This window comes from Mesocricetus auratus, unplaced genomic scaffold, assembly GCF_017639785.1.
Source record: "Mesocricetus auratus isolate SY011 unplaced genomic scaffold, BCM_Maur_2.0 Super-Scaffold_100691, whole genome shotgun sequence".
Taxonomy (NCBI): Eukaryota; Metazoa; Chordata; class Mammalia; order Rodentia; family Cricetidae; genus Mesocricetus; species Mesocricetus auratus.
The window spans coordinates 32,298,460-32,322,273 of record NW_024429267.1 but is presented as its reverse complement, the minus strand read 5'-3'; positions in this window follow the sequence as shown (position 1 = coordinate 32,322,273).

Here is a 23,814-nt window from a genome sequence, read left to right as displayed (position 1 = left end):
AGACAGTTTAGAGAGGCCTAAAGCTGACAGGTCAAAATGAGGAGGCAACAGTGGGCTCAGCCCAGCCTCTGAAGCACAAAGAATGAGATAGTCCCACACTACCATACCTTGGGAGGTGCTCACCAACTAAGAATAACTGAAACATTGAGCCTGAGGTCAAAGGATGGGCCAATCCCTGTATCCATTCATTGCTATACATTGCTGGACTACTGGAATTCACAGTTGCATAATCCAAATGGTTAATTAATATTTTCTATATTTGTTTTTCTTCATACGAGTATGGTATAAATATATGCCTATATTCAAATGTGAGTTTGAGTGTGCCTGTGCGTGCTCTTGGATGTGTAGATGTGTGTTTGTATGTGTATGTGTTTATGTGGAAGCTAGAGGTCATTGTCTATTATCGTCCTCAAAAACTTTACCCTTATTTATTTCTTTGCTTGTTTTGAGACAGAGGATTTCACTGAGCCTGGAGCTCATAAGTCTATCCAGACGAATTGTCCAACAAATTTCAAGAATTTCCCTGTATGCCCAACCTCCAGTAAGGTTATAAGTATACCCCAAAATAGTTCTTCATGCTTGTGTGGAAATCATAAACAATCAAACCACCTCTTCATCTTCACTTAATGAGCTTTGATAATCCTAAGAAAGTTCCTCTGTTTGTATGGATCTCAACACTGTGGTAAGTGTCCTTAGTTTTGACACATATGGGGGACAATATAGCATATTAGCAACCCAATCATTTGATCTTGAGATTCTGGGAATTGTAGATGAGCTTGACTAACTCAAAAGCCTCATAATTAAGTGTGGCAGTAGAGGCCCCTGACCTAGAAAGAATGGAATATACTAAAGGAAACACAGTTCTTGGGATGCTTGTCAAAGAAGATACAATAGGAGCATAAACTATAGGAAATAAATGACTCCATAAGTTCAGCTGACCTTTTCTATGCATGTAACTGAGAATCTCCACATTTTAGAACCCTGAAATGAGTTGCTGTATGGGGCGATATATTGTTTATGATTTATTAAGGCCACTGGAGATCAAAACAGCAAAGCAGTCACACTAGTTAGCTATAGAGTTAAGGCAGTGGTGGTTTAAACCTTTAATTCAAGAACTCAGGAGAAAGGCAGATGGATTTCTGAGTACAAGATCACCGTGAGCTACTGGAGAGTGAATCAGTGCTCATGCCTTTCATCCCAGGATTTGAAAGGTGGAAGAGTTAGAAGTATTCAGTCTGAGAGTTAGTCTCTAGTCGCATTGAGGAGAGCATAGAAGTCTGAGTGAATCTGAGGAGCAGTGAAGTTGAGAACAGTTTGAGGATAACCCCTTTGGTCTGAGCTGAGGTAGAGGTAAGAGCTAGTGGATGGCTGTTTTGCTTTTCTGATCTTCAGCTTAAAGCTTGAGCCACAATACCAGTCTCTGGGTCTTTTATTTATCATGCCAGAACTCTATAACATTGTCTGTTTTTCTTGGCCAATGTTTTGACTGCTTTTCTTTTTGCCCATTTTATTATGTTGAAAATAGGTTTTTAAAATTACCTAAGAATGATAACTGTTGCTACAGACTAAGGAAATGGTTCACCCTGAACCAAGGTAAGGTCTTCTGGTTGGTCTGAGTTCTGTATCTTTCAGTGGTTTCAGAGGAAACTGAGGACTCAAGGTGGGGACTGGATTAAGGGTAAGCACACAGGTATTAAGGAAGTTTCACATTTTCCAGTGACTTCAACAGTAGCCAAGGAACCAGGTTGTGTATAAGATCTGATTCTGGGTAAAACCCTTAAGCATGGAACATTTCATAACTTACAGAAAAAGCTGCACACCTAGATTGGAAACACAACCTGAAACAGAACAAAATCCAACTCTATGAGGAATACCTAACATAGAACCTCCAGGCTAAATATTATCCCTTCCTAGAGAAGGAACACCTCCCTTCACCCAGCTAGACTTAGTCTTCTACTGAACATTGCTAATACCAACACTGAAAGAAAAAATGGTAACTAGAAATTTAAAAACAAGAAATAAAAAAGAAAGAAAAACTCAACCAAGGAAAAACTGTAAACGAGCAAGTGCCAGGACAGAAGCAGAAGCAATGAAAAACCAGACAACATGTCTCTCCACAGATCACTAATCAAGTAACAATGGCCACTGGTGAAAATGATGTAGAAGAAATACTAGATAAAGAATTCAAAAGAATGGTTGTTTCTTCATAAAATTCAAAGAAGACATGGGTACTTAAAGAGAACAATTAATCATTCAATCAGCCAATCCACCAATGAGTCAATCTTTCCACCAATCAGTCAATCAATCAAACAAACAAACAAAAATAAACAAATAAAAAACAAAAAAATAAATGAGAAAATGAATATAAGGTATGGAAATAGAGATAGGAGTGCTGAAGAAAACCCAAACTGAAATGATGTTGGAAAAAAAAACTAAATGAAACTCTTACCAGTAGAATGGAGTGGGACCTGGGAAGAATAGAGGGGTTAAAGAGGAAGGGAGTTGGTCATGGGGGAACAGGAAGTTGAGGGGGTGGGGGTAGAATAGGGGGAAGAGGGAATCATAGGATCGAAGACAGATCAGGCACCAGAGTGACCTCGAGTGATCTAAAGGTATAACATCAATTGGCAAGCTAAGCAATAGTGGAGGGACCACCTCGAATGCCCATTCCTGATAATGAACTTGATGTCTATAACCATCCGGGAGCCTTCATCCTGTGACTGATGGAAGCAGAGGCAAACACACAACTAAGCACTGAACTGAACCCAAGGAACCCAGTGACAGAGAGAGAGGAGTGATGAGCAAATTGGCAAAGAATGGGCTGGCAAAACCAGCAGAGACAGCTGATCTGAACAGGGGAGTGCTCTTGGACCCCAGACCGACAGTGGGGAGGCCAGCATGGGACTGATCTGGACCCCCCAAATGTGAGTGTCAGTGAGAAGGCCTGGGCAACCTATGGGGCCCTGAGCTGTGGATCAGTGTCTATCCCTGGTATACAAACTGTCTTCATGTGCCTATAGCACAAAGAGAGATGCTCTCTCAGCCTGGACTCTTAGGGGAGTGCCTTGACCCTACCAAGAGTAAAATGATAGACTCTAGATATCCCCTATGTGGAAGGATTTGGCAATAGGGTGGGAGGGAGGGGGAAGGGGAGTGCGGGAGGAGGGGAGGGAGAGGGAACTGGGATTGACATGTAAAACAAGCTATTTAAAATTTAAAATAAAAAATGATAAAAAAAGAATGGATTATGTGGAAACCAGAGCATTGGGAATAGAGGATAGCATAGAGGAATTTTACTCAGTAAAACTAAACATAAACAGAAAGTTCTGGGACATCATGAGATCTAACTTTCAGAACAGAGTAAAGAGAAAAACAACACAGCAAAGCCATAGAGAATATTACTAATAAAATTATAGAAGAACAATTCTAAATCAGATGCCTATCCAGGAAGAAGGAGACTTCAGAAATCCAAACAGATAGGACCAGAAAAAGAATTCTCAAAGGACATTATAATTAAATATTATAATTAAAACAATGAAAATGAGAACAAAGGAAGCTTAAGGAGAGAAACAGCAAGTCACTGATAAAGGGAATCCCATTAGAATATCTTTTTACTCAACATAACCCTTTAAATTGAGAAGGGCCTGGGAAGATGTATTATGAGTTCTGAATAAAATCATTGTAAACCCAGAAAATTATAAAAGCACAACTGTCAATAAAAATTAAAGGGGAAATAAAATTTTTCTATTACAAAAGTAGATTAATAGAATTCATGACCAAGCCGGGCGGTGGTGGCACAAGCCTTTAATCCCAGCACTCGGGAGGCAGAGGCAGGCGGATCTCTGTGAGTTCGAGGCCGGGCTGGACCGATAGCCTCCAAAACAATACAGAGAAACCCTGTCTCATAAAAAAAAAAAAGAATTCATGATCATTATGCCAGCTCTCCAGAGGATACTGAAAGGAATAATGAAGTTTGAAGACAAGGATACATGTATCTAAGAGATCACAGAGAAATATGGACAATTTCAGAGCAGTTAAGCAAAAGAAATATAAGAAAACACACAGAAACAACTACCACAAGGACAGGAATGGCACATTGTTCAATGATAATTCATTATCATTTTCAGAATTCTTTAAGCTTTCTTATTTAATTTTTCCCATATATTTGTACTCATCTTTCATCTCCCACAATTCCTCTAAGATCCTCTCCACCTTCCTACCAACACAAATTAATGTTTTCTTTCTGTCTTTCTGTCATGAAAACTTACACAAAAAATCACTATGAAATGAAAATCAAAACAGACAAACAGAAAAACAAGGCGAAAAAGGGACAAAACAAAACTTCCACAAAAGGCCAGATTTCCATTAGTGTTTGCCTGGGCAGTGGGCCTAACCTAGGGTGTAGTTGTTATACTCAATGACACTTATAGCAGAAACATGATTTTTCCATTTTAAAAATTTGATTTAGGACCTATTCTATGAGATGGAGCTAATATCTGACACTTCTAAAGTACATGAAAACCTAAGACCAGATAAGTTATGGCAGATGACAAAAAGAATAACAATCTTATTTTACATATCAATCACCCATTCCCTTGCCACCTCATCCTCCCTTGTCTCACACTAACTCCACCCATCCCACTCTCCCACCCACACCCCAAGGATAGTGAGGGCCTCCATGGGGGACCATCAAAGTCCACCGCATCCTTTGGGGGAGGTCCTAGACCCTCTTTCGTGTATCTGGGCTGCAATAGTATCCCTCCATAGGTAACGGGTTCCTAATATTAACCCACACGACTAGGAACACCTTATTTTTGACAAAGAAGCTAAAATGATACAATGGAAAAAAGAAAGCATCTTCAACAAATGGTGCTGGAATAACTGGATACTGACATGTAGAACATTGCAGGTAGATCCATATCTATTACCAAGCATTGTTAATTATTATTAATGACTGCTAATGCTAGAATTGAATAATAACTCCTAACATCAATATCTAAATTCCACAATAAAGAGACACAAACTAGCAGATTAGATTGGCAAGCAAGATCCATCCCTTCAAGAAACACACCACACAATGAAACATAGATGCCATCTTAGGGTGAAATAAGAGAAAACATTTCCAAGAAAATGGAACCAAGAAACAAGTGAATAAGTGTTACCCTATTTTCACATCCATGCATGCTCTTATTGTCATTTTCTAAAAATATTAAGCACTGAGTGGAATAAAATGAAATCTCAAATAAATTTTGATTTTCATTTTCCTAATGACTAAGAGTGTTGCAAAGTTTAAAGAGTATTTCTCAGTCACTTGAGTTTCATCTTTGAAAACTCTCCTTTCAGTTCTTTGTCCATGGTTTAATTTATTTAATTCCTTGGTGTTTATGTTTTTAATTCATTTTTTTATTTTTCAAGACAAGGTTTCTCTGTGTATCTTTGTAGACTACGTTGGCCTCAAACTCACAGATATCTAACTGCCTCTGCCTTCCGAGTGCTGGGATTAAAGACATGCCACCACTGCTTGACTTCTTTTTGTATTCTTTTCATATTCTAGATTCCAATACTTTATTAGAAGTATAGATGGTAAAAATCTTTTACCATTATGTAGGATTTCCCTTCAATAGAGTGATAACATCTTTTTTCTGTACAGAAGCACATAGGTTTGCCTTCTTTCAATATAATTTTCCTATCTGAGTTTCCCAAATGATAGTATTGCAAACATTGGAGTACCTTACTTCTAAATACCGGATCCATTTATTATATTGTCCTCACTGTTGAGTGAAGCCTTTTCCTCTGCCAACTGCTTTGGTTTATCCCCCCCCCCAGCTGCTTGGGCTCTGCCACATTGCAGTCCCCAAATAACACACAAGACACTGTATTAATTATGAAGCTGTTGGCCGTTTGTTTGTTTCTTGCTGGCTAGCTCTGACTTAACTATGTAACACATCTAAGTATTTCTCTTACCGGAGAAAGGTCCGGACTTCTTATCCCTATGGCAGCTACATCGTGACTCCCTGTGTTTCTCCTTCCCAGAGTACTCCTCTTCTCCTAGTCCCACCTATCTTGCTTCCCCATTGGCCAACAGTGCTTTATTGACATATACACAGGACTTCCCCATCATCTCTTCTTTTCTGTCTAAATAAAAGAAAGGTTTTAACTTTAACATAGTCAAATTATATATAGCAGAACAGCTATCAAGCAAGAACACAGTTACAATATTTTGTCCATCAACATTCAGCAAGAGTTAAAGAAAATATCATCTATCCCATCGTTGTGAGTCCAAAGTCCTATATATAGCTTATCTTTTATCATAGCTAAGGAAAAATATAATTATAAATATCTGCCTTCAATGCCATCAAAGACCACAGAAGGATAATACATAAACACTAGGATTTACAGAGACATCTTGCTGCCTGGACAGTCACATGAAGTTCCTCTGTAACATTGGGGCATCCATCTTCAGCCCATAGGCCACAGTGTGTCTGGAAGTCTTTTCAGCAAAGCAGGAAATTTCAAACTGTCCATCTGTATCGGCAATCTGTCAGTCATTTTTCTGTGTCCTGCAGAAAGTCTCGTAGACTCTTCCATAAATCAGGAAACCTGAAGGACTGTTTGAGTTCAGCAGTCACTTTCCTATGGGTCCTGCATATCCAGTTTATACAGTAACAGTCAAACAGTCCAGGCAAGAGCAGTTTCTTGCCCAAATGGCTGATCTTGCCATGTTGAAAGCAAACTCCATAATGAGTTTCTTCGATGCCCATCTTCCTCTCAGACATAATTGGTGTGCCAGGAGCAGACATTTCTCATTGTCAAGAAAACCCTAAAACATTTTAAATGCCACTTTCTGAAGGTCTTTGAAAGGTCCGAAGACTATCTATCTATCTCAAATATATATCTGTATGTCTAGAAAACCTAACTATAAGTTCTGACTATTGTAAGTAACTATCTATAGTCTGTATTCAATTATGCGTTACATTTTAAAAGATCAGTATAAGCACAATACTTAATCAAGAGGATAAATATACACATCACAAAATTGACCTTGAATTTGTATCAATAAATGAATAACCATACCAATACAAAGTACTCATTTCCATACCATAATCCCCTTTTTCCTTTAAAAAGAGATTGGTTGTGATCATTGACCAATTATAAGCAACCCCATTCAAATGAAAACAAAGATTTATAAACAATATGGGGATTTGGATGTTGCTCATTCCAAACTGCTTCGTGCTGGAAGGGGGCACTGTTCATACCATGGGGATCATGACAAAACTCAGAAACCTGTATAAGTCCTTATTTTCGGGGTCTGTAAAGCTGCATCATCTTAGCTGTTTTAGATGTTGAATCACTTGGGCCATTGCTTCCATGGGTCTTGTTTCATCAAACCACAGAAGCCTTGAAGGAATCCTCAGCTTTTTATTGTCTGTGGAAACATAAACAAAAACTCTTTTCCAAAGTAACATATACTTATACTTAAAATTTGAAGTCAAGGCATTTTCAAAACATGTAAGTTGAATTAATTTAGCAGCATTTATAATCCAGTGTACTTTAGCAGTTGTTCCTTTAGCAATCAAAAAACTGAAAAATACAATAGCATACAGTATCCAGACTCTCTGTATATTTTCCATCTTTACATGGCTTGTTTATTTATCTATTATTATTAATCTATTTCTTTTACTTTTATTTATCCATTTATTTCTCTGAGACAGGGTTTCTCTGGAAATCTGCCTGCCTCTGCCTCTGGAGCAAATCCTACCGGCGTGTGCCACCACATTCGGCTTCTCTATTTACCACTATGCCGTTTTTTTTCTCTCTCAATCCTACATGTATTTTTAAACACACTGTATACCTTTAGAGCTTTTTATTTTTCATTCAAGTCTGTCTTTACTGTAACTCTTAAGCGAGCCACGTTGCATCTCTGCTTGTTGCTAGCAAAACAGAGTCCACCTGAGAAAATTGCTGCTACCAAGAACCCATGCTTTTCTCCATACTCTTGTTTCCAAAATTCCTTTAAAGCTTTTGTCATTCTACGTGGAAATTCATGGTCCCACTCCTGATCACCATTAAAGACATGCCACCACTGCCTGACTTCTTTTTGTGTTCTTTGCATATTCTAGATTCCAATACTCTATTAGAAGTATAGATAGTAAAATGTTTTACCATTATGTAGGATTTCCCTTCAATAGAGTGATAACATCTTTTTTTCTGTACAGAAGCGCCTAGGCTTCCTTCTCTCAATATAATTTTCCTGTCTGGGTTTCCCAAATGATAGTATTGCAAACATTGGAGTACCTTATTTCTACATACCTGATCCACTTATTATATTGTCCTTACTTCTCAAATACCATTTTGAAAGGTAGTTAAACATCCATCAACAACTCATCTCATGCCTCTGATAAAGTTGACTTTTCTCTACATTCCCCAAATTCTAACTGAGAGGCTGTTTCCATACGTTTGAAGTTCTTTATGCCCACACTTTTCTCCTCTTACTAATCTCTACTTAACAGTCTAAATTGGGAACCTGTATCTGATAAACTATTTGCAGTAGTTCTGCACAGTTCTCTGATTAACTGGCTTATAATTATTGAAACTTAGGCAAGTAGAATTTGCAATCTTGGATAAGATTCATACAGTAGACTTATGGATTGTAATTTATATGGTAATTTTATGTAACCCCATGATAAGAAATGGAATGATTTTAGGTGTCTATTTGTTCCTTTGGGAACAGGTAACCGATGTAAATTCTACACTCAAGACATTGAAAAGGAAAAATGGAAATGTTTCTGTTTATTGATTTAGAAATAGTCAATGACCCCAAACCTCTGTCTTTCTACAAATTAAGACCCACAATAGCAGAAAGGTGTCCATACCCACACAATTCTGTGACAGATGTGGGATCAAGTCCTTGGTCTTGAATGCAAGAAATGCATCTTAGAACACCCAGGACTTGGTGGAGTGTTTTAAAAAGGTTCTCTTTTATTGTTAAGATGAGTTAGCTTTGTATTTGAAATTCTGTCTTTATAGACAGGCTGGACCATGAAGTAGAACATGACCTCTTAAGCCAAGTTGCTTTCTCACCATCCCCGAAGACAACCTGACCTTTAATTTCATTGTCTTCACACACTGAGATGTACTATATCCACTTCAGCGCAACACATGACCCATTTTAGTTATCTTTAGAGACAAAATAACATCATAGTGCCTAGCCCTTGCTAATCACTGACCTTTCTTTTTTCACTGGTGCTCAGACTCCTACTGTGTGAGATTTCTTTAAGCAGGGAAGGAGACTATCAAGAGACTAAAGGTCTCTAGTCAGGAACTGCAGCCACTTTCCTCCTAAGACATACTGTGAAAAAGACTAGTGAAAACTCTTTTTCTTGCTATATATGCATACCTACAAAGAATTTTCTTTATTTTCTGAACACATGATGATCATATTTTAAAGGGTTAAAGCAATAATGGCTTAAAGCAAACGGACATTCAGTAAGTGCTATAAGCAAAATGGTTGGAGCACACTTCAAAAGTGGAATACAAGGAAAATCCTGTTATTTACACAAAGATATTTCAAATATTTACACATCTTAAAGTAATTTATAATGAAAATTAAAACAAGGTTGTATTTTCTAGAAACATTCTACCCTGACATTTAAAATATTTGTCCATGCCTCGAAAAGAGACAGTCTCTTGGAAAGCAAACCTATCTTGACTGGAAGTGGCTTTATACCAGAAAACAGAAATGTTTTAGGGAAATTGAGACTTATATGGGAGCAAGGCTGTGCAGTCTGCATTGCTAAATCAAGATGCAAACTATTTAATTCAAGTTTCTTTTTCCTTCCTTGTTTAATCCAACCTATTTTCTGAATTCTTTATTCATAAATAGAAAGTAAAGGGGCCTCAAGTAAAAGCTATTCTTTCAACTTAGAAAATAATGAAAGATTTTACACTTGCAAATGTATTCATATACAAACTATTTAGTTTATTCAGCTGGTAACCTAATAACTAAAATCTAGTTATATACCAGTGAGAATATAGGCTTCATATACTGCAATGTAAGTGGATTTGTAAACAAGATTATTTTTAAAGTTGTATTGACTTCATTGATTTTCATGAGTGTACTCTGGTCTATGTAATGGACTTTTTATTGCAATTTATAGGTAAACAGTTGGAATACCTTCGGGCATGTTTTTCTTTCTGTAGTGACAGAAGCTAAGATGTGGGATGTGTCACCATTAACCTTGAAACTATTGAATTTTATTTCCAGTGTTTTAACCATCCATTATTTTAATATGCCTGTTTGGTTATAGTATTTAATACCACATATAAGACAATTCTGTGAGTACTATATTTCAGGATTTATTTAAAGATGCTTTTAAGGATGTCAGAGGATCTGGGTTAGGCCAGCTGGCACTGGGGATTTGTACATCTTCTGACAGCTCCAGCACTGCTGTGGATTTGGATGGTAGATGGTAGGACAGTCTTCACCTGGTTCAGTGGTTAAAACCATTAGCCAAGTGGGGTTTGTTTTCTGGTTTGATGGTTCTAGAATCTCACAGTTTGTCAAAGTATAGAGACTGTGACTATGGATTACAACACACAAAGTGGATATCCATGTTTCACCTCCTCCACAAGGCTCTAGGACCATTGCAGAAAAGGAGGCAGAAAGACTGTAATAGTCAGAGATAGTGGAGGACAAACACAAAACAGTCTTCTGGAATGACAGCGTGGATACACTCATGAAATTCCAGTTGATCTGGCTGCCAGCAAAATATATATATTTCTGTAGTGACAGAAGCTAAGATGTGGGATGTGTCACCATTAACCTTGATCAGGTGTCACCATTAACCTTGATCAGACACACACACACACACACACACACACACACACACACACACACACGAAGTTGGGTATGCTAGAGAGGTGGGGCTCAATATCAGAAGAGTTAAAGGAAAGAACTGGAGTGAATATGAACAAGGTCATAATATGAAATTCTCAGAGAATTCATAAAATATGGCTTTATTTATTTTTTACATCCCAATCACAGTTTCCCCTACCTCCTTTCCTGTCATTTCCCCCTGCCCCCACACCTTCCCTCTTCCCAATCTGCTTCTCTTTTTCTCCTTAGAAAAGGTCAAGCATCCCAAGGATATCAACCAGACATGGCATACTAAGTTACAGTAAGACTAGGGCGTCTCCCCGTGGGTTAAGGCTGGGCAAGGCAACACAGTATGAGGTCTCAGCCCTGCTCCCTCGGTTAGAGTCCCATTAGAAGATGAAGCTACACAACTGTAACATATATGCAGAGGACCTGTATAAGTTACATGTAGGATTCCTGATTGTCAGTTCAGTCTCTTTGGGTCCCTGTGAGCCCAGATTAGTTGTTTCTGTGGGTTTTCTTGTGGTTTCCTTGACTTCTCTGTTGTTGTGTGATAATTTATTTTTTATACTTTGTGAAGATGTGTCTCTGCCTAAATTGCCTCTTGATTGGTTTAATGAAGAGCTGAATGGCCAATAGTTACACAGGAGAGAATAGGCAGGACTTCCAGAAAGAGAAGAACTCGGGAAGAATCTGAGGTGTGAGGAGTTTGCCAGCAAGACATGAGGTGAGTCAGGTGGACAGAATGGAGAAGAGTTAAAGAGCCACGTGGCAAAATCTAGATTGATAAAAATGGATTAATTTAAGTTATAAAAGCTACTTGGGAACAAATCTAAGCTAAGACAAAAAATTATAATTTATAAGAAGTCCCAATGTTATTATTTGGGGGCTAGTGGTTCAGAGAAAGTCTGGCTACACTTTGGATCCCACAATCCTCCCCCCCATTTTCTGAAGGATTCACTATGCATGTTTCCATCAGTTGCTGGATGAAGCCTCTTTGATGACAATTGGGCTAGGCACCAATCTATGAGTATAGAAGAATATCATTAGGAATCATTTCATGAAATTTTTAAAATGGATTTATAAAATAATGTATTGGATGAAACTCTTTTGCTTGTTTTAACAATAAACATTTATTATTTTCTGTGAAATCCAGCTTTCCTATAACTTACTAATGGTTTAGCAAATGTATATCCACACATGAATGCAGATGTGTTCTGACTTCAGAAGTCTGAATATGTGAGTTATTCTACTGATTTTGCTTTCTGTGGTCAGATGAAAACCAACACCCATTTCTCTAGGAAACTACTACCATTTAAAAAGAACCTAGTTGTTTAAAGCATATTTTAATACCCTCCCTGGGTCCTACAACATCAATGATTCTGATTTCCAGTAATTGTTGAAATTATCATAGGAGCTATTAAGGGACAAGATGGAAATCATATATCAATTTGAAAACTGAAAGTAGAAACACTTCTTTTTGTTTGAGGAAAGGAAAAAGTTTATGAATTCTGAGATTATTAACTTTTATTTTAATTTCTTGAATGATTCTTTGATGAATAAATAATAGAAGTAGCCCATTTTAACAGTCACATCATTACAAGCCATATCTAGATTCTTTATAAAGCAGGTTAGTAAAAATAATTGCAAAGAGGAGGCTTTCCAATACCTAGATTTGAATCAGGGTCATGGATACTTAATTATGTGCAGGTTGCTTGACTTTCTGATTGAATAATTTTTGTCAAAGGTTCTAATTTGTCATCGGTAACTTTTATGTCATAGTAATAGTTTATTTAAAGTTACTGCAAGGATTTAGTTAGTACACACATATATCATGTGCAAAGTGACTATACAGAGGTATAGTGTTAATGTTTTATATTATCATTGCTCTGGCAACCATAATCCTGGTATCCAAAGTTGAGTCACTGGCTAATATGTGGAACTGAAACTTTGTGAGGTTATTTGCTGAGAGGCTTATTGTGATAAGGTTGAGATGGCAATCCTTGAGATGGGGAGAGTTTCTTGGAATATCCAAGTGAATCCATTCTGAAATCACACCTCTTATTAGCAAAAGAGTCAGAAGAATGTTCTAGAGAAACAAGGTACAAGACAAAAGGGTGGAATGTGACAGGTAGATTGTTACTGTTTGCTTTGAAAACAGAGAAGATGACACAAACCAAGAAATGGAGTGACCCTGAGGCTGTGTCTGGTTTTGATCCTCAAACAATTAAGCAAACAGGGACATCAGCATACATTAGGAAACTGAACTGTGCCTTTTGTTTGAGTGAACAAGAATCAGAACTATTCTTCAAACATCTCAGTGTCAATAACTTCTTTTTTATACTGGGTAATTGGTTCTTTTTGTTGTAATTGTCGCTGATCTTCAAGAAAAACAACTTAACGGTAAGGAATTTTTAGTTTAGTTCTTCTTTTTATAGGTTTCTCTCCATCATGTCACAGAGAAAGACAGAGAGACAACAGACAGACAGTTGGACAAGAGAGAAAGGGGGAGGAGGGAGAGGTTCAGTTCATATCATAGCAACAACCAGGAAGCACAGAAAGAGATAATGCCTGTATTCCAGGCTATATCCTTTTACCCCTTTTTATTTTGTCTGGAACCTTAATCTTTGGAATGTTGCTGCCCACTTTCAGAGTGAGACTTTTTTACTTAGTTAATTAATCCTGTCTGGTCCTCAGGGGTACATCCTGGAGCATGCCTTACCAGTACTCCATGTGCTTCTCATCCACTCAATTTGACATAAGATTATTAATCAAGTCAGTGATTTCACATTAAATGTGTGTGTTTTCAAAATGTTAAGTGTTTGGTTTGTTTGAGCTTTCATTAAACTAATACAAAATTCTAGAATCACTCTCTTTATTGACCTTTAAATTTCATCATCAGCAATTTGAATAAATAACCATTACCAGCAAATCCTCACTAAGAGCCACTATATTTCCATAAATATACTTCATATTAAAAATATCTGCCGTGAAAACCAATACTTTATAATAAGAATTTACAATTTTAGAGAACAGGAAGATATTTGTGATTGGTCGTGCTAGCTTTGTGGTGTTTATTCACACAGGATAAAAGCAGTGCAATACTTTCCTGCTTAGCTTTATTAACTTGACACAGCCTAGAGTAATCTGATGGTAGAAACTTCAATTGAGGAATTTCCTAGATAAGATTGGATTGTAGTCATTGTCCTGATTGATCACTGAATTAAGAGGACCCAGCTTAGTATGTACAGCACACACCTAGGGAGATCATCCTAGGCTGAATAAGAAAGTTAGCTAAGCATGAGATTGCCTATGAGCCAAAATACAGTTTCTTCTATATTCTTGCATATGCTCCTATGTTGAATTCCGTCAATGATGTGTTGTAACCTGAAGGTACAAACCAGATAAATCCATTACTACTCTAAGTCACTTTTGGTTAGTATCTTTTATCATAGGAAAAGAAAGAAAAACTAGAATAATCATATTGTTGGGAGGCCCTTGATAAGGCTAATGTTCTTTTTATTTTAATGCTATTTTTGCCAACTTGCTAAATATTTAATCTTTTCTTAATATGTGGTGAACTTAAAAAACAAAAGACAAAAAATTATAAGTTAAAATACATATGGTTATGTATCTAGGAAGTAAACCTTGACTAGTATTGATATGCAGAGATATAGAGGTGGGCACCATGTAATATGTATCATGAATGAATATTAATAAAATGATATGAGATTTCATTGAGATTCTACAGTACCAATTACACTCATATCAAAGAAAAGTCTTTCTGAATTCAGTGGTTAGAAGCAAACATTTAATTTACAGTTTCAATTTTGTGTCTGGAAATCACACAGTAGAAATAATATTAAGTTCCCTTATATTTCAAAATGTCATGTATGAAGCTATAAAGGTAGGTTGCTTATTGCATATGTTACATATTAAAAATTTCATAATGTTTGAGGATATTGAAGTGTAATGTTCAGGTTATTACAGAAAGGCATACTGGCTTCCAGGGGTCAGTTTCAAAATCATATATAATCTTGAATATCCTTTTAATGTAAATAACGGTTCTATAGAATAACAGTTACCAGAGTATGTACCATAATGTATGACATATACAAATGTCTTCCTTATGTACATAGTAAACATATAATTATGTGCTTCATTTTACTCACAGAATATTTTGCATATTTTTGTACAGAGTTTTAGTTTTCCTATTTGGAAAACTCAAATAGAATTACGTATAATTGTTGATTGTAGAACTAGTCAAGTGTAAATCTTCTTGTTCTACCAATCCAACGAAAACAGTGGAGACCAGTTTCACAGAATTTCTAAATAAACATTTAAATTATCTACAGTTAGTGCTTACTGCTAAGCTAAATAACTAAGTCAAAGGTGTATAGATGCTGTAATAATGCTTCAACGTATGTTGTTCCAACATAATATTTTTGATTATTTGGGAATTTCACATTATGCACCTGGATCATACTCACTTCCTAGTCCTCCCAGGTCTGTCACCCAACCTTGTGACCTCACCCAAAAGGGAGGAGGAAGAGAAGGAAGAAGAGGAGGAGGAGAAGAAGAGTGAGCGAGAGAGAGAGGGGGGGGAAGGAAGAAAGGAAGGAAGGAAAGGAAGAAAGAAAGAAAGAAAGGAACACAATCCAGTTTGATTGTCCATATACTTAATAGACCATGGTCAAATGCACAGTAGCCAGTCCCTTAAAAAAAACTGAGTCCTTCCATACCTGCAGGTCATCCCCCCCCCCCCATAAGTCATCAGTTGTGGAGAGCTACAATTCAGCATCCTTATCACAATTTTAGAAATTTCTCTTTGGTGCTTTCCTGTCTAAGCTGCTCCTTTTTGGGCGGAGGGGAGGAATGTTAAGGGAAGAGGTTTTCACAGAAGCCTTGTATGTCCCTCTTTCACCTTATTTTTTAAAACTGATTTAAAAAGTAGAAGATTATTACAAAGAACCATTGAAGGTAATTGGAATAAAAAACTTGTGTAACATTAATATGCAACTCTAACTGTGATTCAGGCTGCATAGAGTTTTCATGATCACAAACACACACTTAAATACATAAATGCTTCATTTCATACATGAACACTTCAGAAATTAACTCCCCAAACTAGTATTTTCTTGATTAACAATGTTTTCCATACACAATAATTGCAACTAATTTGTTAGATGTTATACTCCCTACTCTGGCCATTGTGTGGAATAATTTTTAAAATGATGTCTGTGTGTTTCTTGTGTCCAAAATATTTTTACTAAAATCTGTAATATATTTATAGGAATATATATGTGGTCTTCCTCACTTCAAATGCAAGAAAAGTCATCCTGAAACATTTAACTATAGAAATAGGAACTTTTTATGGCAATATAGTAGTTTATTGCAAACATTTTCTAGTATATATCTGATATCTAATGTCTCTAGAGAACAACAATTTATTTTATTTTATCATTACTCTCTGTGTATGGGTGTTTTGCATGGGCTTATCACATGGATATCTGGAGCCTAAGGAGGCCAACAAAGGGATCTCCAGGAACTGGAATTAGAGAAGTCTGTGAGCCACCATATAGGTACTGGTAAGTAAACCCAGATTCTCTAGAGGAGCAGCCAGTGCTCTAACTGCTGAAGCATTTTTACAGCTCTAAAGCAACTAAGTTTTAAATCTTATCTGATATGTCACATCGTGATATAAGTAACTCATGGTATTCAAAAGAAAAGCTATTCAAATTATAAATATTAACCATTTCTGAGAATAGATCAAAGGTATTAAAATTGGACTTTTATTTACCAGATGAAATGATTTGTTTATTAACCAAGACTCACTTTATAAATAGTGAATTATATGAATATTACTGAAACAAAGTCCATTACAATTAGGTTTATATATTAAAATGTCATTAGTTTAAACCAAGATGTCTACAAAGGACAGAAGATGGTGTTGTTTGGATTCCCAGAACTGGTGTTGCAGGCATTTGTATACTGCCCAATTTAGGTGATGCAAACTGAATCTGGATCCTTTGAAAGAGTAGACAGATATCCTAATTGTGGAGCCTTGTCTCCAGGCTTAAAGATGGCCAGGTAGATAAAATAAAAACAAAACACATCAAGATGCATTTGATTCTGTAGATCCCCCAATCCATAAATCTAAATGAAGTTTCAGGATAGCAGAGGATCTTTATGACTCACCAATGCACTCTGAGGTCATAGAAACATTACTGTATCTATATTCACAGTTTGGGCTTTAGATGTGTTGGGTTGAATAGTCTTTCTGTTTAATTCCATATCTTTTAGTTTTGTGTCATCTGGTTTATTAGTTTAGAGGTTATCTCTAACAACCAATTTCCATTCCAAGGTATTTGCCATTCAAGGATTGCAAAGCTTAGATGATGAAATCCTTTGTTTTAAAGATTTTAAAGTTTTCTGTCTCAGGTCAACCTTAACAGTAGAGTATGAGGTGCATAAGATAACAATATAGAATGAGAAACAACACTGTATAGATGTACCTATCATAGACAAAAGAAATTGAAGTGCCAGATGAAGCAATTACTTACATTGTTATATTATTAAATAAAACTGGGGAGTCAGATATTAGGATAGAACATGATAGATCCAACGAGTGACAGAGGTATGACCAGCAGGCTGACACTACCTCTTCACACTTCAAGATAGAAAAAGGCTTCAAATCTTTCTAAGTTCCTCCCTATTCCTTTCTATGTCTCTCCACCCTAACCTGGGTCCACCAAAAACTCTATAATTAATTCCGGCCAGCTGAATGTTCACTTCTCCCTGTAATTCAATGTTTAATTTTATTGGCAGTCCTGGGAGTGTCAGAGTGAGATCAAAATACCCCACAACAAGAGAGGAACCAGAAGGACATACAGAAAAAAAAGGAAAAGAAAGAAAAGAAAAACATGTTGCTTAAAATATTTAGCAGGAAACATTAACAAAACATGGAATAATTAACAGCAATATTAAACAAAAGACTAAGTTTTAAATTTACAAAAAATAAAAAGATATAAACCTAATAAACAAAAATAAAACCAAACCAAATAACCCACTAGAGAACACCATGTTATGGAAGAAAGCCAATAATCCTACCTAATCCATGTCTACACCTGTCCTGTATTAACCAGTAACCATTCATATTCAAGTTCCCACCCTGGAAACTCTTCTTAATGTATCCTTTTGCCTATTTAAAATAGGCCATATAATACATCCAAAGAACATTCTTTTTTTAAACTTTTTTTAATTTAATTTTAAATAGCTTGCTTCACCTGTCAATCATGTTCCTTTTCCCTCCCCTCCTCCCACACCCTGCACCACCCCTCCCCAGCCTCTAACCCTATCACCACATCCTTCCACATAAGGCATATCTAGAGTCTTTCACTTCACTCAGGTCAGAGTCCAGGCACTCCCCTAAGAGTCCAGGCTGAGAGAGCATCCCTCCTTGTGTTATGGAAACACAAAGTCCGTTTGTATGCCAGGGATAAACACTGATCTAATGCCCAAGGCCCCATAGATTGCCCAGGCCTCCTCACTGACTCTCACATCAGGGGGCCTAGATCAATCTCATGCTGGCCTCCCAGCTGTGGGTCTGGGATCCAAGAACACCCCCTTGTTCAGATCAGCTGTCTCTGCTGGTTTTGCCAGCCCATTCTTTGTCAATTTGCTCATCACTCCTCTCTCTCTATCACTGGGTTCCATGGGTTCAGTTCAGTGTTTAGCTGTGGGTGTTTGCCTCTGCTTCCATCAGTCACTGGATAAAGGTTCTAGGATGGCATATAGAGTAGATGCCAAGTTCATTATCAGGAATGGGCATTTAAGGTAGTCTCTCCACTATTGCTTAGCTTGCCAGTTGGTGTTCAGAAGATCTTGCCTCATTCCTCTTCTCTGGGTTACCATGTATATCTCTCTTAGGTTCTTTCCTGTGCCCCACACTCTCTGTCAGTGAAAGTGCAGACTGGCACTATCCTGATCCATGTCTAAAATCCATATATGAGTGAGTACATACCTATGTCTTTGTGAGTATAGTTATCTTTGTTGGGTCTAGGTTTTCCTTCTAGCACTTTCTGTAGAGCTGAATTCATGGATACGTATTGTTTAAATCTGGCTTTGTCATGGAATATTTTGTTTTCTCCATCTATGGTAATTGAAAGCTTTGCTGGATATAGTAGTCTGCACTGGCATCCTTGTTCCCTTAGGGTTTGTAGGACATCTGCCCAGGGTCTTCTGGCTTTCATAGTTTCCATTGAGAAGTCAGGTGTAATTAGGATAGGTCTGCCTTTATATGTTACTTGGCCTTTTTCTTTAGCTGCTCTTAATATTTTCTCCTTATTCTGTAGGTTTGATGTTTTGATTATTATGTGGCAAGGTGACTTCTTTTTCTGGTCCAGCCTATTTGGTGTTCTGTAAGACTCTTGTATTTTCATAGGCATATAAGTTAGGGAAGTTTTCTTCTATGATTTTGCTGAATATGTTTTCTGTACCTTTGAGCTGTATTTTTTTTTTTTTGCCTTCTTCTATACCTATTATTCTCAGGTTTGGCTTCTTCACAGTGTCCCATATTTCCTAGATATTTTGTGTTAGGGATTTGTTGGTTTTCAGATTTTCTTTGGTTGATGACTGTATATCCTCTAATGAGTCTTCAATACCTGAGATTCTCTCTTCTATCTCTTGTGTTCTATTGGTGATACTTGCATCTGTAGTTCCTCATCATTTATTCAGCTTTTCTATTCCCAACATCCCCTCATTCTGTGTTTTCTTGGGTCCCCCTGTGACCACCCTGCTCCTTCCCATCAGCCACCCCTTCAATCTTCCTGGGGCCGCTCCTGGCACCCAGAGGACCCACCCACACAGGAAAGACACCAGTCATTCCAGACCTCACCCTATGTCGTCCCCAGCTTCAGACCCCACCCTACAGCATCCGCAGGTTCAGCTTCAGGAAAGAAGGGGACCAGTGGAGACAGAAAACTCCCCACCTGCACCCACTGGAAGAAGAGATGGGAAGAAGACAGAATAAAAGCTCACTCAGCAATAGAAAGACCAACATGACTCCACCAGAATCTAGAGACCCAACACCAGTAAGACCTGAAAAGCACTACATAGATGAAGCAGAAGAGACAGACCTTAAAAATTATTTTATGAAGATGATAGAGACTCTCAAAGAGGAAACAAGGAAATCCCTTAAAGAAACAAAAGAAAAAAACTAAAAATACATGAAATGGAGGAAAAGGCAAATGAAAAAATTCAAGAAATAAACAAATCTCTCATAGAATCTAAAGTGTACCAAGAAAATGAAGGAAACAACTCAAACAGTTGAAGGATTGAAAGCTGAAATAGAAACAATAAAGAAAACCAAGGAACATTCTATATATAAAGAAAATATAAATGTCCTCTACAGCATTGTCTCTAAGTTCTTCCTTAAGTCATTAGGTAATATCATATTAAACATTCGACTATATTACCTCCTTGTAGATCAGGATGGAGCACATGCTATTGTTAGCTAGCCTTGTTGCTACATTAGTTAATCTGGATGTTAGAGAACAGGTTCTTCAGAAGGTTTATAACCAGGCTATCTGACCCCATAAGCTTAGCAAGGCTTTAAACTCAGCTACATTTGGTTCAAAACTGAGAGTTTTATCCCTAATATTACTTGTTACTAACTTTTCATGGGCATCTGGTCACTAAATAGTCTTATTTTTCGTAGTTGCATCTTATATTCTTAATCCAATAGTAAAGTTTGCCTATTGTAGAATCTAGGAGATCTACTCCTAGGTGATACTGCATTAGGGTTCCAGAAATTATCACCAGAGGAGCAGTATCAGGAGCTGGATCTCTGAATCAAGCAATGGCTGTTATTTATTCCACTGCAACAGATCACTGTTTTTGATTAACAAGGGATATTGGATCTATACACGGGTCCATGTATATTCAAAAAGAAGAGTATACTGGAGTACAAGATTGTTTTTCATCTATTCTAAATCGATTATAAAGGACCATTTTTTTCTGGAGGGAATAATATTAATAGGGAAAGCTCAGCAGGAGCAAGCTGAGTGAAAATTCCTTCTGCACCCATATACTTGGTCCCACATTTGAGTCACATAAATATCAATGTCAGAGTCTTTTGAGACAAAGGTCCTGGTCAGTAGTGATAAAAATCTTGTGTAGATCTGTTTGACCTTGGCCTCACAGAGATCTTTCCACCTGGTAATCCTGAGTTTTAGGATTAAAAGGGTATACCACCATTTCTTAGCTGCTGGGATTAAAGTTGTGTGTTCCTGGCTTCTATGGCTTGTGGCTGACTTTGCTTACTGAATCCTCAGGCATACTTTAATAAATCCTAAATAATATATCACTACAGTGAGATAACTATGGAGATCAAAGTCTCAGCCCTGAGGTCAAATGAAGCTCTACATAACTCTGATGGTTCTGCTTTGCAAGTTTCCCAGTCATATAACTGAATTCTAAAGTTTAGGTTCAGTGAACACTCCCTAAAGCCTCTTTCTTTCCTAAGGATAAGATTAGAATGCAAGCTCATATCTCCAAATCCATCTGCTTAACCAAAACCCCAAAACATTCATGAAATTTCCTTTAGAGATGTGTGTGCCCGAGGTTTGTTTCTGGGGAATCCCTAGAAAGAAAACGAACTTGCAAGACTCACTGGCTATCATGGTAATGTTGTTCATTGATATCATCAAGAATACAATAAAGAAATGCTCCCCCAACTCCATGCAAGTCATGACTGTAGTGCTACTGTAATGACCATGGGCCACTAATGTTTCAATACCAATCTTACCAGAAAGAAACAGAGTTTCTTATTTGTATTGACCACCCATCCTTCCTACGTGGGTTAGTTTGTGAAAAACCAGAGAGAAGCCACTGTAAATTTTCCAAATGTGTCTTATTTTGTACTTTATACTCTCTGCATTTCCCCATTTTAAGATAATTTGTTCTTGTTTTAATATATTTTTGTGTGTATAAAAGCATCTCTTGTATACAAGTTTAAATTTTCTTTATAGTTGAAAGTAAGGTTGACCTTGAACACTTGACCCCCCAGCCTCCAACTATAGTACTAGGATTAGGAAGCAAAGTCAGGCCAGGCGTGGTGCTGGGGCTCAAAGAAAGCTTTGTGCATGCTATTTAAGCACTATAGCAATATCAGAAGTGTATTTAAACATTTTTTATATTTTATTTTTACAACAGTATATTTATACATTTATCTTATGGGTATCTTTGTTTTTCTGTTAGAGTTCCTTCTGCCTCCTTTCTTTCCTTTTCTTAGTACCTTTCCCCTGTTTTCTGATTGTTTATTCTTCTGTTACACCCAGATTCCTTTTTATTGCTGCTTCCCTGTCCTCATTCTTTATTTCACTCAATTACATCAACTTTTATTCTATTTTTTAAACAATCTCATTTTACACACCATTCCATGTTCCCTCTCCCTCCCATCCTCCAACTCCTCCCACAATCCTTCTCCCCCCATTCACTCCTTAGAGAGAATGAGGCCTCCCATGGGGAATCATCAATGTATGTCACAACTTGTGTGGCATGACCAAGGCGCTCCCCCTGTATCTAGGCTGAGCAAGATATAACTCCATAGCTTAAGTTATTTTTTAAACTTCATTATCTTTATTACTTTGTCAGTCTTTATTTCGGGGGTTTATGATGGGTAGTCATTGATACTGAGTTATTTTAAATGTATTTCTGCCTGGATTGGTTGTCTATTACATGGTTTATTTTCACTGGCCTGTGTGATGTTGAGTATTGAATTTGAACACTGAAGCTCTGCTTAAGTAAATCTTGCAGAAATATTCATCATACTGCAAAGAATTAGAAGAAACACAAAGGAACAAGGAAATGTTCTAAATCACCATGACTCTTCAGTTAATGAATCTAAAATTACCAAAATATAGTGCTTGATGAAGAGTTAAAAAGTTCACTTATCAAGGAGAAAAATGGTGAATAAAATAATGGAATCAATTCAGAGCCTGAGAGAGAAAGTCAGTAACACAGATGGCAAAGACAACTTAGAAGATGAACATTTCAGAAAGGAAGATGAGATTTTTGTGGTGAAATGATACAAAGTGAAGGGTGACAAGATGACATATGGAAGGGAAATATTTAATCTGTCAATTAAAAATGCAGAAGAATCATCAAAAGACTACATTGAGCAACAGAAGGTATACCAAGTATATCAGACATGACCAAATATCTCAAATATTTAAGAATAAAACACCATCAGGTTGCTTACTACTTAGCTCCATGACCTGAGTTTCATCCCTGAAATCCATATGATAGAAGAAAATAACTAACTGCCTTCAGTTTTCCTCTGATATTCACTGATGTGCTGTGGTATGTGCCTTTTGGGCAAAATAAAAAATCTTTTTTTTTTTTTTTGGTTTTTCGAGACAGGGTTTCTCTGTGGCTTTGGAGGCTGTCCTGGAACTCACTTGGTAGTCCAGGCTGGTCTCGAACTCACAGAGATCCACCTGCCTCTGCCTCCCGAGTGCTGGGATTAAAGGCGTGAGCCACCAACGCCCGGCAAAATAAAAAATCTTACAAAATAAAAAGATTAGAGTGATCACAATGTCCAAGAACACTAGGAAGTAACCAAATGAAAAATATACCCATAGAATTAAATAAGGAACTGGGATTAAAAACTAAACACATAAAGAAATTATCCAGTGAAATTATACCGAATTATATAGAAATCCCCTCCCCCCCAATACAAGGAAATTTATAGACAACCAATGACATGAGTATTTTAGAACCATAAACAGATACGACCAAAGAAAAACATCTCCGAAACACATTATAATCAAGATGCCCAAACTACAAAAGAGTAACAGCAAAAAAAGCATCAAAAATGGAAGAAAAGAGTCTGGAACAATGGCTCAAAGCAATGACTGCTCTTCTCATCTTTGTTT